General features: G+C 41.6%; 1 protein-coding gene across 5 annotated transcripts in view; it reads right to left on the bottom strand.

Moving 5' to 3' along the window:
• SMIM14 (small integral membrane protein 14) overlaps positions 1–14708 on the bottom strand; it is a 57519-nt gene that overhangs the window by 32761 nt on the left and 10050 nt on the right. The window contains exon 3 of one of the 5 annotated variants that reach the window (XM_014261005.2): positions 12310–12497. The exons of the other annotated variants lie outside the window; for them this stretch is intronic. The gene's annotated coding sequence lies outside the window, so the exon portion shown is untranslated. The remainder of the gene's footprint in view (positions 1–12309; positions 12498–14708) is intronic. 5 annotated transcript variants of the gene reach the window in all.

Below are 14708 nucleotides of genomic sequence, written 5' to 3' on the forward strand. Positions count from 1 at the left end.
AAAAGTAAACAGCAGGTTATGAATGTGGGTCCTGCCAGAGGAGAGCTGCCACAGTAAAGCATGGCTCCAATTACAGCTTTTTTCAAGTAATTGTCCCAGTTCAGATCCCCCATTTAGCTCTTCTAGGGAAAAGAGCTGCAATGATTTTGATGGCTGATTCCAAAGTGGGTTCCTAGGCATACCAACACTTTCACAGTATAAAGCAATCGTCTCCACTCTCCTTATAATTCCAGGGGGTGGGAGGAGAGTAGCTGGTTTTGTACTTGAAAGCATCAGCATGTCTCCCTGGACTTCCAGCTGTAGCCTAATGAGTTGGCAAATGTTTATTTTTGCATTACTATTTTTTCTCAGGATAATTATCAAGATCTAAGATGAACTCTTCAGTGTAGATTGAGCTAAGCCAATTCCCTTCCTCGCAGAAAAGTCAGTGCTTACCCAAACACACACAGATGGAGGCAGCTGGTGGAGTTCTTGTTGGATTCAACCAAGTTGACTGACACTGGTCAAGTAGGAGCTAGAGACCCCAGTAGGTGCTCCACAAGAGAAATGCTCACACAGCCACATCCTGCTCAAGGCATACTAGTTGGATAACTTTGCTACTGTCCCACAAATCACCTCGTAAGTAAACAATGAATTAATTTTCCAGTGCCATTCATCTGGTGTTTCTTAAAGATGCAAACATAATACAAAACTACTCCTTAAAAATAGGACAAAGCCAAAGAAACTAAGAAATGTTCAACCAGCCACTGAAGGATACTAGTGACATCTGAAATCAGAGAAGGAGCTTTTGAGCAGGGCACAGACTTGAAGCTGAGAAATAAGTGGTAAAGGTCTCTCTGAGTTTTTTTCTGGTGGTCTTACACGACTACTAGAGCACTGATACATCCCTTGTCTTCACAGCACAACTCCACTATTGTGTGACCACCACAATATTCTGAGCATTGCTGGGTTGCTAACATTTTCACCCTGAAGGTGAAAATTTGGAAAAGATGGACATTTGGAGTTGCTCTGAGCGGGGCAGGATATTCTTCTGAGCCAATCTGCCAACAACAGTGCCAGCATCTAGAGCAGGAATCTAGAAGCAGGAATCAGAGCATAAAAACTTCAGCTACTTATAATTATGGTCAAAGCCCTTTCACAGCCAAGCATCACAACCCTTCTCAAACTGAAGTATGTGAAAAAGTTCACACCCCTTCAAAGAGTGGCAGGATCTAACAAGAACCTGGAAGGAAACTTACTGTTTTTTGGCTGGGCTAACCAAGGTTACAGGTATGCTGAGGTGCATCAGTTCAACACAGAATGGCATGTAAGGGAAATACCGAAGATTATACAGATGCTTCTTTCAGCGTAGTTAAGTCTTGTCAGTGTCAAGTACAACTCTCAGAGGACAAGAATGCACACACTGAAACTCCTCAGTACTTTTTCAGTATTGTTCAGTACTGTTTCCCTCCTCCTCTTCCATGGTCAGACCCCCAGTATGTAAGAACAAAGAGATTTCATGCTTTAAAGGCAATAAGGCTGATGTCAGTGACCAAAACTGAATTCCCTAAAGGAGCTAAATAAGATCCACCAAGATTTAAAAAAAAGCTATTTACTTACTCCCATGCAGGTGGCTCAACATTTCCTCTGGGCAACACTTGAAAAGGAGCTAATTATGCACATACAGTCATGGACCAAAAAAGCAGTTCAGCTATTTTAGAATTAATTTACTGATATTTGATACAGAATATTATTACCAAACTCCAGCTGTCAGCTTTGGTCATCCTTTTGTTAAAATTATGACATTTTCCTGAAAGAAAGCTCTCAGAATATGAAAACAAATTAAGAGAAGATGTCAATGATACAGAACAGTGTCCAAGAATAATACCCTCTTTCTATCAAGTAAATGCTTCAGCTTCTTCTAGTGTAGGATACTTTTAGGACAACAAAGTTATTCCTACTGCACTTTGTAACTAATGGCTATTAACTTTATTTCACATATGCTTATGCAAAAAGGTGAGCTATCCTCTGTAAAATTAGTAACACATTGTATTTTAACCAGTTTACAGAGCAAACTGGGAGCCCTCTCCTGTGGTCTTCAGTAAGGCAAGAGTTCTCACTGACTTTCATGGTTCTTCCACTTCAATACTAAATAGAAAACCTGGTCATATTAGGTTACTCTCCTGCTTCTGGTTAGTGTCTCCAGCATTACAGACTGCCTCACTGCTTGCTGACATTCCTCTTCCCATTCCCAAACAATTGCCAATCTCCCAAATTCAGCATTCCTGCAGCTGTACGAGTGATACACTGCTGCAGGAAGCAACACATATTAAGCCTGAAAACCCTGCTGGAAGCACTTCTGCACCAGCCCTGCAAGGACATCCACGCTGTGCCATGCCAACCAGGGCCAAAGGCTTGTGCTGCTTTGGCAAGCCAGATTCTGAGCAAGTGCCTACACACGGAAGAGGAGCACACCTTCCAAGGGGCAGAGCTGCTTTTGCAGGGAAGCAAGAATGAAGAGTACTCTTGCAGATGGAAAATGGCAGAGGTGAGGATCTCACACAAGCCTCCCAGGGAATTAGAAAAGGGAACTGACTTTGCAGTTTATTACCCCACCCGAGAGATGTTTTAGGCTTAACAATACAAAACTAATAATTTACTTTTAAAAGTACTAAAAAAGTGTGCTCCTATAAGAAACTATATAACCTATTGTGCTGGTTTTGGCCATTGAAACACAACTTTTCTCAGTCTGTAGAAGAAAAAGGTTACGATGAGACACGCCAGAGTGGCCCTGAGCTAACCAGGAGCAACCAGGCAGTTACTGCAGCTCAAGTGGCCTGCAGTAACTCATTAATTCGAATTAGATTTCTTTAACTAATCATTCAGAAATTTTTAGAAATTTTATCTCTTTGCAAAATTAAATGTGAAAAAAAGTCTCTTATTCACTCCTTTACAAAAAACATAGTTTCAAAACAAATAAAAATGGAACTTTTTCCACCATATTGAGGCAGCAAATGCACCCCTAAACCACAAATTATGAAGCTTTTTTATACTAGTATATTAAGAGTACAATTGTTTACATTACAAAATACCTTACTAAATCCTTAATGTAACTCTGATCACAAACACAAACACAAAATTATACTGAAATTCTTTGGAATACTTTCATTATTTTTTTCTCCAGGGATGACATATGTTTCTAATAACTTGCCACTGAGCAAACAGATTTAACAGGGTAGCAGCATGCTGAGAAAGATAGCAGGATTTTCAATTTTCAGATGAAAGCAGCTCTATTCCCTGGCAGCCCTACTCCTAACCCCTTTAGGCCAGATCACATTTTATCTGAAGCTAGCTGGTGCCTGTCTTCAACTTAAATAGAAGTTGAATCAGGTTTCTTACATACCTGCAGTAAACAATTTGAAGGTTATCAATTATAAATTTTTTAAATCAGTATTTACACCAGAGGGAATCCTTAGCAATTAACAGTATTTCTGGACTTGGTTATTTACATTATGTTTAGCTAACAGATGACCCAGTTTTAACCAGAGAATATCATCAATCTAATTCAGCAGACTCACAGACTAGTTTAGATTATCAAAAGGAAAGTGTAAATGCAAATTACACAACTCTCCTCTGCACCTACTAGCAACAGATTTTTAAATCCATTTTATTAATTGGCACAACAAAAATCTATGGTACTGTTTCACAAGATCAGGATTAGTTTGCAACACATACATATCTTACCTTTGGCTCCACTGTTTTCACACAGAAAATAATGTATCTTTAGACACTTCTTTTCTACATACAAATTTGAAGCTTAACTGTCTGACAATCTCCACGGCTCAAAAATGTCTCTTTTATATAAGAAATATAATATTTCTACATTTCACAGAGCTCTCTGCGATAAAGTGTTTACCTAGCATTTTCAAATTTGGGTTCTTAATTATGGATCACATCTGATCAGTCTCATCTCGATACCAGGGTGAGGAACCCCCAACAACACTGTAATCTCTTGCACTGGAATTCTTTTTAAACTAAGGCTGCTCATACCAGGAAGCTTTCTTTCACCCTTCATTTAGTTCAACTGTTTGAAGAGCTAACCCAAACTTTTCTTCACACCTTCATGTCATTTCATTCAGACAGTTGTTTTTTCCCCTAAATAACTTCTTAATGTGTGAAAAAGACATAAGTTATTTTATTAAGTTGTCTAAAAATATGGCTCTGCTAAAAATAGAGATTTTATGATTAACTAATGGGAAATATATGAACATACACATGTGAACATATGAACAAAAAAGACCAAAGCTCTGATACAAGAGGTCTGCATTTGACAAAGATTCAACAGATAAAGTAAATGAGCATTGCAGCTGCTTATGTAATGTGAATGGTTGGTGCTACATTTTTGTCCAGCTTTTCTGCATTTTTTCCTGATAAAAATTTTTCTTTTCTGAGGAACACTCAGTAGTTTGGATCTGACATTTGTCTAGAAGCTTTATGAAGTAAGAACGAAAGTATATTTAGCTCCAGAAAGCCATGGTTTTTAATGCATGCAAAGCTGCAGAAGAATCAGAACTAATCTTAATGAGGAAAACTTTTATCAAGTGTAATTCTGTTCCCACCCAAATGTGACTAATTTCTTCAATTATCTGTAAAAATACAAGTAAGACACTTAAAGGAAAGCTTCTGAAGCATATCTGTTCAATTAACAACAATGCAAATGCACAATCGCTCAATCATGCCAGGGGCTGCTCCCCCAAGCATCTTCAAATCTTTCATGAAAAGCCCTATCCATCATCACTAAAGGACCTTTTTCTTGCCCTAGCCTCAGCCAATAGTGTGGAATAGGTGGTGGGAATAGGGAAGAGGATAGGAATATTTCTTCACTATACTGCTAGCAGAACCACTGTTCTCTCAACAGAAGACTAACACAGCTAACACACACTGATCATTCTCATATCCCTGACTGTATTCCTTCATAATGAGGAGCTAAGGAGTCTTACTTCAAATGAGGCTCATTGGGAACTAGGGAAGCTAGCTGTTGATGAGTCAAGCAGAAGGAGCTCTTCTGGGAAAATAATTCCTTTTTCCTGAACAAGGACTGAAAGACTCTGTGATAGAGCCTTAGGAGGTTTTCTTAGCTTCCACTGTACTTACAGAGGGTTTGGGAGTACTTGGATTTTCCAAGAAACATTTTGCAGAATCAGGTGCCTCATTAACAACTAGATGGATCTATATGCAGTCGTAAATTGAATCTCTTACCCAGGAAGTTAGACAGCATGTTTAACATCAAGTGTAATATCAGGTATATAAATGCAAATATGCAGAGTGTGTAAGTTTTTTTCTGGTTTGTATTTTATTCCCTTGCTCTCCTTCCATTTCACCTTTACTAGTGCAAGAGAAGAGAGTACAAAGGTTGCAAATAATCTAGCTAGCTAGATGCATAGGTAGGTATCTTGCAGTAACAGGGCTGTATATATGACTTAAGTTAATCAGGCCTGTTGAATTGAAATGTAGTTTTCAGATTTCCTCCCATAAACCCAGCACATGCCAGACTCAGTCCCTGTGACTGACATGCCGTGCTGAAGGCCCTCACACATCTGTGCACAGGCAGCTGATGGTACAGTGTGACATTATTTGCTGCCCAGCCAAAAGAATGCGTTCCTGCTCCAACTCAAACATGTAGTTAAGTAGGTTCACAGGCTCTCTGAGCTGTGTCCCAAGCAGAATATGGCCAGATGACAAGCTTTATATGCATAAATGCATCTGCCAGAACATTTTTGTACTTGTTGTGATGAAGAATCTGATAAATGTACAAAACATAGAGAGTAAGAATTTGATACGTGGTATTGTCAAGGCACTGTACAACTTTGCCATTCATATGCATTTATAAGAAGATAAGATCTTGCTACTTTAATTGTACTGGCCCTGTGAACTCTCATGATGTTGCTAGGTCAAATTCTGGTATGACAAACTTCAGCAAAGACAAAACTTGGTCTTTAAGAATGTATGTCAAGTACCCATAATATCAAGGAAGGAAAATTCTAAATGTACAAATGTAGTTTTATTACACATCTGTTATGCAAATAACATTCACACACCACTTATTCTGAAGTTTAAATATATGAAAGTAGGAAATGAGAAGTTAATAACAAAACCAGAAGTCAGTTAGAAACTAACTTTCTCCAAAACCAAGTACCAACTTTTTTAAAGCAGGTAAAAGAGTTTAAAAATTATTGAAATGCAATGAATTGTTTTAAGCGTAAACCACTCTTTAATAACAACTGGATTATTCTTATTTTTCCCTTATAACAAAAGAACATGGACTGCAGAATATTGCTCATGTAACTGGGCCATGCAGTTTGGAACTTAATGGATTTGATTGTGGTTTATGTAAGGTGCTGCAAAATCATCACAATGTGCACAATATAAAGAATTTTATAGAACCTTGTCTATTATATTTATTTCTATAATCAGCAAAATAATATCCAGCTAGGCTAAAAAACGATCCGCCCAGAGCTACAAAACTGCTGCTACCATCATCTCGGTTTTACAGCAGACCTTGGGGCTTATGGTCCTGAGTCAGTCAGGGACATCCATGCTGGTCTGAGAAACATGTGTAACAACACAGTGTGGAATTTCCAATAACACATCCAGTATAACTTTGCCATTATTTAGCTCCGTATACAAAACAATCTTAAATTACTTAAAATCCAGAGCTCTGTACCACTCAAGAGTTAGGCAAACATTGTAAATCTTGTCTTTTACAGAAGGCAAAAAGAACCAAAGATGTTGGACTCAACCACCACAGTGGCAGGGCAAAGAACAGTGGTTAGAAGTGAAACAACTAATGACTGCTACCATTACAATTAATTTCATTTTGCAAACTGCTTCTACCACTTCAAGTCTCACTGTCAGTGACAGGGTCACTTTTTAAAATCAAAGACTGATTTCCTTCATCTCATTGAATCACAGGAACTGGATGAAATTATCTAGGATATAGGAAGAAATAAAAACGTAAAACTGATCTCCCACACTTCTGATTTTTTTGAGCTTATGTCTGCTTTTGGAATCTAACATAAATGAGTAAAGGTGGATAACACTCTAACAGCTAAGCATTTAAAGACTTTTAATGCATAACCTAATACTCACTAATACTAATACTAAATACTAAAACCAACATAATACTAAAGATACACACCTTCCCGAGTAGGCACACTAACAACATTAACATAAAATGCTTTTAAGGCCCAAATGTTAGATGTCCTTGCCTCTAAAAACTGGAGTTGGTTTTCAAGACTTATCAGTCTGCACAGATCTAGATGTTCAGACAGTATTAAAACACAAACAGTCTACAATCTAGAAGGCAAACCTAGAGACACTTGACTAGGCGAACAGGTGTTTGTCAGGAAACCGAAGTTTTTGATGTAGGTCTTGCACCACTTTCACACCGCAGTGCTGGCTAGCCAAGGCCTCAGAACTGCCATGGATGGCAGCGGCTGAGCTGTAGGGCAGGACAACTGGGGAACCCAGCACAGCGACAGCAGCAGAGAAATAACCATATCTCGTGGTCTCCAAGGCAAATCTACCCCTTCCCCACTGATTCCCTAGGAATCACATATTCGAGCATACATGAAAAGCTCCCGGCAGGAATCCTATCTTTAATAAATTAACAGCAGTGTGATACTGTCCTTTTCCCGAGATTATCTTTAACATGACATCGTTTAATCTCTCGCACTTCAGCTGCACCCTGTTCATAAAGCGGGGAGCAGCCTGGAAGCACACATCCTGGTGTCTGTACGCCACTGCCAGCTTCTTTAAAGAGAGAAAACTAAACCTCTTCGGCTCAAAGTATCAGACTAAGATCCTTTAAGGAAAAAAAAAAAAAAAGAAAATCGACAGAAAAGTGCCACTTCGCACTAATACACCCGATAACCAGAAAAACCACAATCAGACCAGCTGATAAGAAGACGAGCCGATGTTTCTCTGATTTGGAAAAAAAGGGGAGCTGCCTGATACTGAGCAGAGAGACTCCGGCTCTCCCACTTCACCTTCCCCGGCACCCGGCGAGGCGCCCGGCGGCGCGGACGTTTCTGCACTTCAACAGGCTTCAAGTTACGCTGCAGCCCCCCCCGGGGCTCGGCCACCACTCCCCGGCCCGCGCCGCGCCCGGCGGACAGAGGGTCGGGCGGGGGTGTCCGCGCAAACCCTCGGCCCGGGCCGGCCCGCGCCCCCCCCGGCCCCCCCCCCCCGGCCCCGCTCACCGTCCTCTGCCCGCCGTCGCGGAGGGCTGCGGGGGCGGGGGCAGGGCGGCCGGGCGGGCAGGGGCGGCCCCGCGGCTCGGCCCCGCGGCTCGGGCCGGCTCACACGTCAGCCGGCGCCACGGGACCCGGATCTGCCGGCTCCCGGCGGCGGCGGGGCCGGGGCGGGGCCGCACGGGTCCACCCCCAGCTCGCGCCCCTCCGCCCGGCACGGGAGCCTGAGCTCTGCTGTGAGCGGGGGCAGCCGCGTCCCAGGCCGCGCTGTCCGGCAGGCCGGGCTCTGGGGCTGCGGTTGCGCGGCGTGCCGGGCGGCCGCAGTGCCGAACAACGCGGCGGCCATAAAATAAAGCTCCAAAAGCTCAGCGCGGAGAGGACGCAGGGACGGGACTGCTGTGGGGCAAGGTGTGCCTGCGGGTCCGGCACAGCCCCCGCGGCCAGGGCTCCGCGCCCTCGTCACAAGCAAGGTCGCTTCGGTCGCTTGGCCCCAGCCACCCCCACCGAAGTACGAGGGAATTTACAGTGTAGTTTCTCATCTTGAAATCTAAAACCTGCTCAGGAGCTCGTGACTCACGAGCCTCTAAGCAATTAAAGCATCCATGAAAATAGGTATTTAGATGCTGTGAATGAAGTTAGAAACGAAAATCAGATTGTGGCTTCTCTCTCAGCCAAGGAGAGGGAGTGTCATGCTCCCAATACAGAAAGATGGACCACATCCTGTCTTGGGGACGCTGATACCATACAATAATGCAGTGTGGCTTATACAGAGAAGAAAATCTTGTCCTCCAATATTTCCAAGGCTGTTCTACCTCCTCCAAGCCAGGTAACAAGGACAAGTACTTCAATTAGAGTGAGAAAGGACGGTTGGATAGAAGTTGCAAGTGCTCTCGGGTCGATACCTCTGACCAGTGCTGCATAGTCTCATATGACCAACATATGGCTCTTCTCATGAATATTTGCAGTTGTCCTGGGGTTTTCAAGCATCCTTTCATGGCTACAGTTTTTTTTCCAAAAGTTTTTCCTAACTTTGGGTGTCTAGCCTATGTTACTTTGCCAAGTCTTGGATGTACTGCCAGTTGGCAGTCTTGCATGCCCAACCATCACTGGTGTATGGAGCCACAATTCTCTGAAAGATGCACATAGAGTAATTCTGCTCAGTTAGGGCTAGTCCTGGACATACCCATTCCACTGCTGAGAGGCAACAGGAAGGCTGTCTTACTAGCAATGCCACGCATGTGGTGACCATGGGCTGGCCAGCCATAGCTGGGATCAACCTGGGGCAATGGAAAGCAACACCCTGAGTTCGGGGATATTGTTTTAAGTTAGGGAGAGTTAGTGTTGGATCATGGGAGTTACTATGTTAATATGGGTTATGTTGTTGTTCATAATTGTTTAGAATATTTCTAGAAAGTTTGAAACTAGTGTATATAAGTTGGACCCTTTGTTCAGGGTATTAGTGTGTGGCTGCATTCAGGAGCACTCCAGTGTTATGATTTAAGGACCCTCGGATTTTCCACCTAAGAGCCGTCACCCACTCTTTTCTTCCATGCTAACCTGTCACAATTGTTGCCTGTCCTTGCAAGTGTGGGCTGTGCAATGCAACACACACAGTCCTGACTTGCTGTGGAGCTTGCCTCTCCTTTCCCATGTTTTAGTCCTTTCTGTTGTCTTAGCGCCCAACTAAGCAGTGGCAATACTGAAAAGGAAGGTAAGGCACTGACACAAAGCCAGGCCATCACACAAAAAAGCTAAACTATGCAGAACTTGTATCATCTTGTTTACCTCAATCCAGGGAACTAACCCTCTGGTAAGGCACCAGGGATGCTAAAACTTATCTTTAATTTGGAAGTATGAAACTATATCCCTACAATGTTTCCTGGGAGAACAGGTTTCTTGACAGCTTGTTCAGGAGTTTGGACTGCAATAGGAACCATGAATATCAGCAATATCAAGGTACACTTGGCTTGAAGTATACTTTGGCTGTCCTGGCCAAACACTAAGCTAACCTAGACAACCGTGTCAGAGGGTAGTCATAGGAAGAATGTTCAACTGTTAACTGCATCCTTCCTTCCAGCTCTCCCTCAGCCATTCTCCTAACCCTTCACCAGAAAAAAGCAAAGGCAGCTCCTCAACACCATTAAGTAGTCCTGCCTGTCTCCCACACCTCATACACAGGGCTAGCCATTGTTCTAGAAAATGGATCTGAGATCCTGAAATCCACAAACCAGACACAGCTTACCATGAGTCCTGACTCAAACAAGAGAGGAGAGAAAAGCCAACTGCACCAATAGCAGAGACGAGAGTTCCTCCTGCCAAGCTAAGGCAGGAATGCTGAACACTTCTATTTTCTTGCCAAACAGCACTTGGACAAAGTCAAATAGTAGTTGCTAAAATGATAACAGGCACATTTGGAGGAACCATTGAAACTGGTAAGAGAATCTCAGTGATTCATTCTTGGAGAACTGAATTTGAACAGTCCTAGAACTGGAAGGGCAAGACTAAGTGAGCAGGATCAGCAGCATGAGATGCCTTGTCAGAAACAATATGAACCTGCAAAGAGTTTATATAGGAGAGGCAGGAGCTGAGAGTGATGACAACAGAGTGATCTACAAGAAACAGTATGCAGTGTTGGCACAGCTAGAGCTGGGATGTCTTCCTCACTTTGAGCCAATTGCAGACCTCAGTGCATAATATCTTTCTGGCTCATTTCTCACATCATCCCACCCAGGTGCTTGCATAAGGTCTGGTAATGTCTTGAAATTGTGCCTTGAAGAGGTGTGCAAGCAGCACCACTTGCATGACCAGCCAGCCCCACTGGGTGAGATAAAAGCTACCTCTCCCTACTCTCATTCCTTCACCCCACGTTGTTGCTGCAAAGCTCAGCATATCTGAAAATAGTTTTACATATCTGATCTCAGTAAAAAGCTGAGGGTTTTTTCCAGTATCCTGCATTATTTGCATTGCCTTCTGACAGCAAAATAGCAATTTTTTTTTCTGATTTTTTTTCTTTGTTCAACATATACATTTCCGTTGGCATACTTATAAATATGGGAAGCTGATGGGCCTAATGAAGGATGGATTTGTGAAAGGTTTATCCTCATGTATGAAACTTCAGAGGATGAACTGTCAGGGAGGAGGGACAGGCAACAGGAACCACAGAAAGCAGAGACTAGGAGCAAGAGAAACAATGCATAAGCTTACTGCTTTCAAATCAGCAAGAACATACAAGTAAGCAGAAAGTAGCTGAGTATTTTACATAAAACATTCTGCCAGAACATCCCTCAGAATTTGGCCCTCCTGGTTCTCACGGGCAAATGAACAAGCCATAGCAGGCACTGATTCTGTCTCAGCTTCCCACTCCCAGGCTTCAGCCATCTGCTCCCCCTTACACTCACAAATTCAGTGCACAATACAGCAATAAAACAAGATCCTGATATGGAGGCTATTTTCAGACTCACTCTATGAAGTCTCCATTCTGGCAGTCAAACTATGATGAAAACAGTGATGACTTTATGAACAAATCCATGAGATGCATTCAAAATCAGCTAGTAGTAACAAGGACAGAATAGTCCACTGATTTTGGCACACTAAAAGCATTGTGCTGCCCACTGCCAAGTTAAAACTATGACTACAACTCTGATTAAAGGGCAGAGGATGGTAACATTCCTCCTACCAAAACCCTGTACAATGGAGGAGGGTGGAAGTTGAGCAAAACTTACTATGATACTCTCTACATTTATCATCTGAAAGTAGTGCGAGTTGGGCATTTTGTAAAGCAATAGGCAGGTGTCACATTCCACATCCCAGTGCTAGCTTTCAACCTTTCTACCCCAATAGGCAATGGTTAAGTAGGAGTCATGTTGGTGATCTAACTTGCCAAATAATGAATGAGCTTGTTTGCAGACACCCAAGAACATTACTTTTCCCATTATGAAGTTGTTTTCCTGCTGATGTTCTTCTCATCTTTGCTGCATAAGCCATGTCACTAGGCATTGCATTGCTGACATCCAGGTACTCTGTGGAGAGGAAATTGTTCATTGCACTTTGTGCGGTTTCATCAGACCTGAAAAATGACCTAGAAATGGGGTGAATCCTCCTAATGTAACTCCTTTTCTGTCTGAAAAGAGCTCCTCTTTTCTTGTATGCATTTCATAATAAGTAGATAATGTTATTCCTAGAAGGAATCTACAGGAAACTCTGCTGCAAATTTTGATGCCAAAGAACCATTCAGAAGAGGTCTGCAAAATGGCCTGAAAGTGGCACCTAGGAAGCAGAAAGGAAAAGTTAATTAAATACCATTATAGTATCAAGGTAAGAGAGGCCTTTCGGCAGCAACACTGGAATTTTTGGAAAGGGTAATCTAATTTGGGAAAAAGAAGCCAAGTCCTTAGAAAAGTTGCCTGCAAGCATTCCTAGAATTCAGCTGGGTTGGCATCTTACAAAGGTCTGGAGAATTGAAAAGCACTTTGGGACACTAGGCAGCAAGCCTATGAATTGGCTGGCTCAAAGACTATAGTGTGTACTTATGTTAATTTAACCAATATTTACTCACGTAATAACCACTGAACCAAATTTATACTGACAGATTTTCTGTCAATGTGCAGATCTAAACTTAAACACTCAACCACAGTTGTCAGAACTCTCAGAAAAAATATGGCTCAGTGGAAACAAGAAACTCCATTGAAATTGTCAGAGGATCTATGGAGGATCATTCGTGCTCCTGAAGCATCAACACACCGACACAGACTTTCGTGATCAATTAGCCACAGTCTAGGGAAAATGACCACAAAGGATTGCTGCAGTGCTGCCAGACCACAGCTGCCTAGTGAAGTTTTTCAAACTAGGAAATGGATGAAGGGAATCTGAAGTTGAGGGGATGACAAGTATTATATTACACTTAACTAGAATAATGACTAGTAATTTAGAGTAACTATGAAATGCAAGCAGGCCAATTGGAATGTTTACAAGGTCAGGCTTGCAAAAAGCAATTTAAAAATAGAGGATTAAATCCTGAGCCATCAAATTGTTAATGATAACACTCACTGGTAAAGGTACACCATCTGAATTAGGCTGAAATGGTTCTGCAGTATTAGAATAGTATGTTCTCAGTAACCACATAAGTTAATAGTCCACTAAATTTCATTGATAATTATCCAATCAGTATTTGGAACATTATTTTGTAATTGCTTTGGGAATCCCCTCTAAAAATGTGGTCTAAGTGAACCAACACTGCTATGACCTTAAAAATTGTTTTTTTATCTGGAGCAGATTGTGGAGGCTTTCTCACAAAGAAAATACGAGAAACAGAATTAACTGCTTCATAAGCAACTGTAGTTCACATAAGCTATCTGCAGCCATAAATTTACCAGCAGCTAACATTGCTATATTCATCTGAAAACTGCTGCCACTTGGGAAAAACACATCTCATGTCACCCTCTCTGTTCAAAGCCACTTCAGCATTTAGTTTCAAAATGCCTCTGAACATGAGTCAGAGTCCTCAACTGTTACAGTTCTCACAGACTTGAAATAAAAATTAATCCCTGTTCATTTCCAAGTGAATGCCTAATAGAAGAAGCTATATCTGATAGACAAACCACAAGCTAAAATGCAAGCAAGCAGATTTGATATTAGGTGCAGAAGTGAGAAAATGAAAACAAGATCCCAAAGGATTTTTAAAACACTTTACTACATATAACTAAGAAGCAGCAATAAGTTCAGATTTTCTGGTCATGAACTGAGAATTACACTGATCTGAAAGGGATATATGCAGTTTGCAGTTAGTATTAAGCACTTGGTATATGACTGAAATTTAAGAGTACCATCCATTAAAAAGCCAAGGCATTATTTACTAAGAAAAAAGATATGATAAAAAGAAGACATTTCATGTGTCACTGAGGAGGTGTATCAAAAGGTATAACTCTGCCAGTCAGTGCTTGAAGATCTGTACTCTATCACATAAAATGTGGCAGCATCTCTATATGGACTACAGAGAACTAATTCACATTATTGGAAAAAAATCTTATCTGTTATCACTGTAAGCAATACTCTCATTTCTGTAGCACACTCAACCATACTTTTTACTTTGGATATTAGAACATGAATATTGACAAGTGTGCAAGAAATGACTGTTCTCTTAGCTGGGCAAGTTCTCTATAGACATAATGCAAGGTTTTTAACTTGTGCACATTTGCTTTTTGAACAATTTTTGTTTGAGGATGTGGTATGATGCAGCTGGATGTTTGCTGTAGTATGTCACACCTTTTGAAGAGGAGCTGTAAACCCTACAAGTGGTTTAGTGTAAGAAAGAAAATTCCGCTTTACAGAACTTGACAACACTGTCTGGTCAGGAAAAAAGAATTCTTCTGTAGTATACCCTCAGCAAGTTTGCTGACAGCACCAAGCTGAGTGGTGCAAACACACTGAAGGGAAGGGATGTCATCCTGAAGTACCTTGAGAGACTTGAGAAGTGTGTCT

The sequence above is a fragment of the Pseudopodoces humilis genome, chromosome 6 (assembly GCF_049639895.1).
Source record: "Pseudopodoces humilis isolate 2021_Gansu_Grassland_sample_001 chromosome 6, ASM4963989v1, whole genome shotgun sequence".
NCBI lineage: Eukaryota > Metazoa > Chordata > Aves > Passeriformes > Paridae > Pseudopodoces > Pseudopodoces humilis.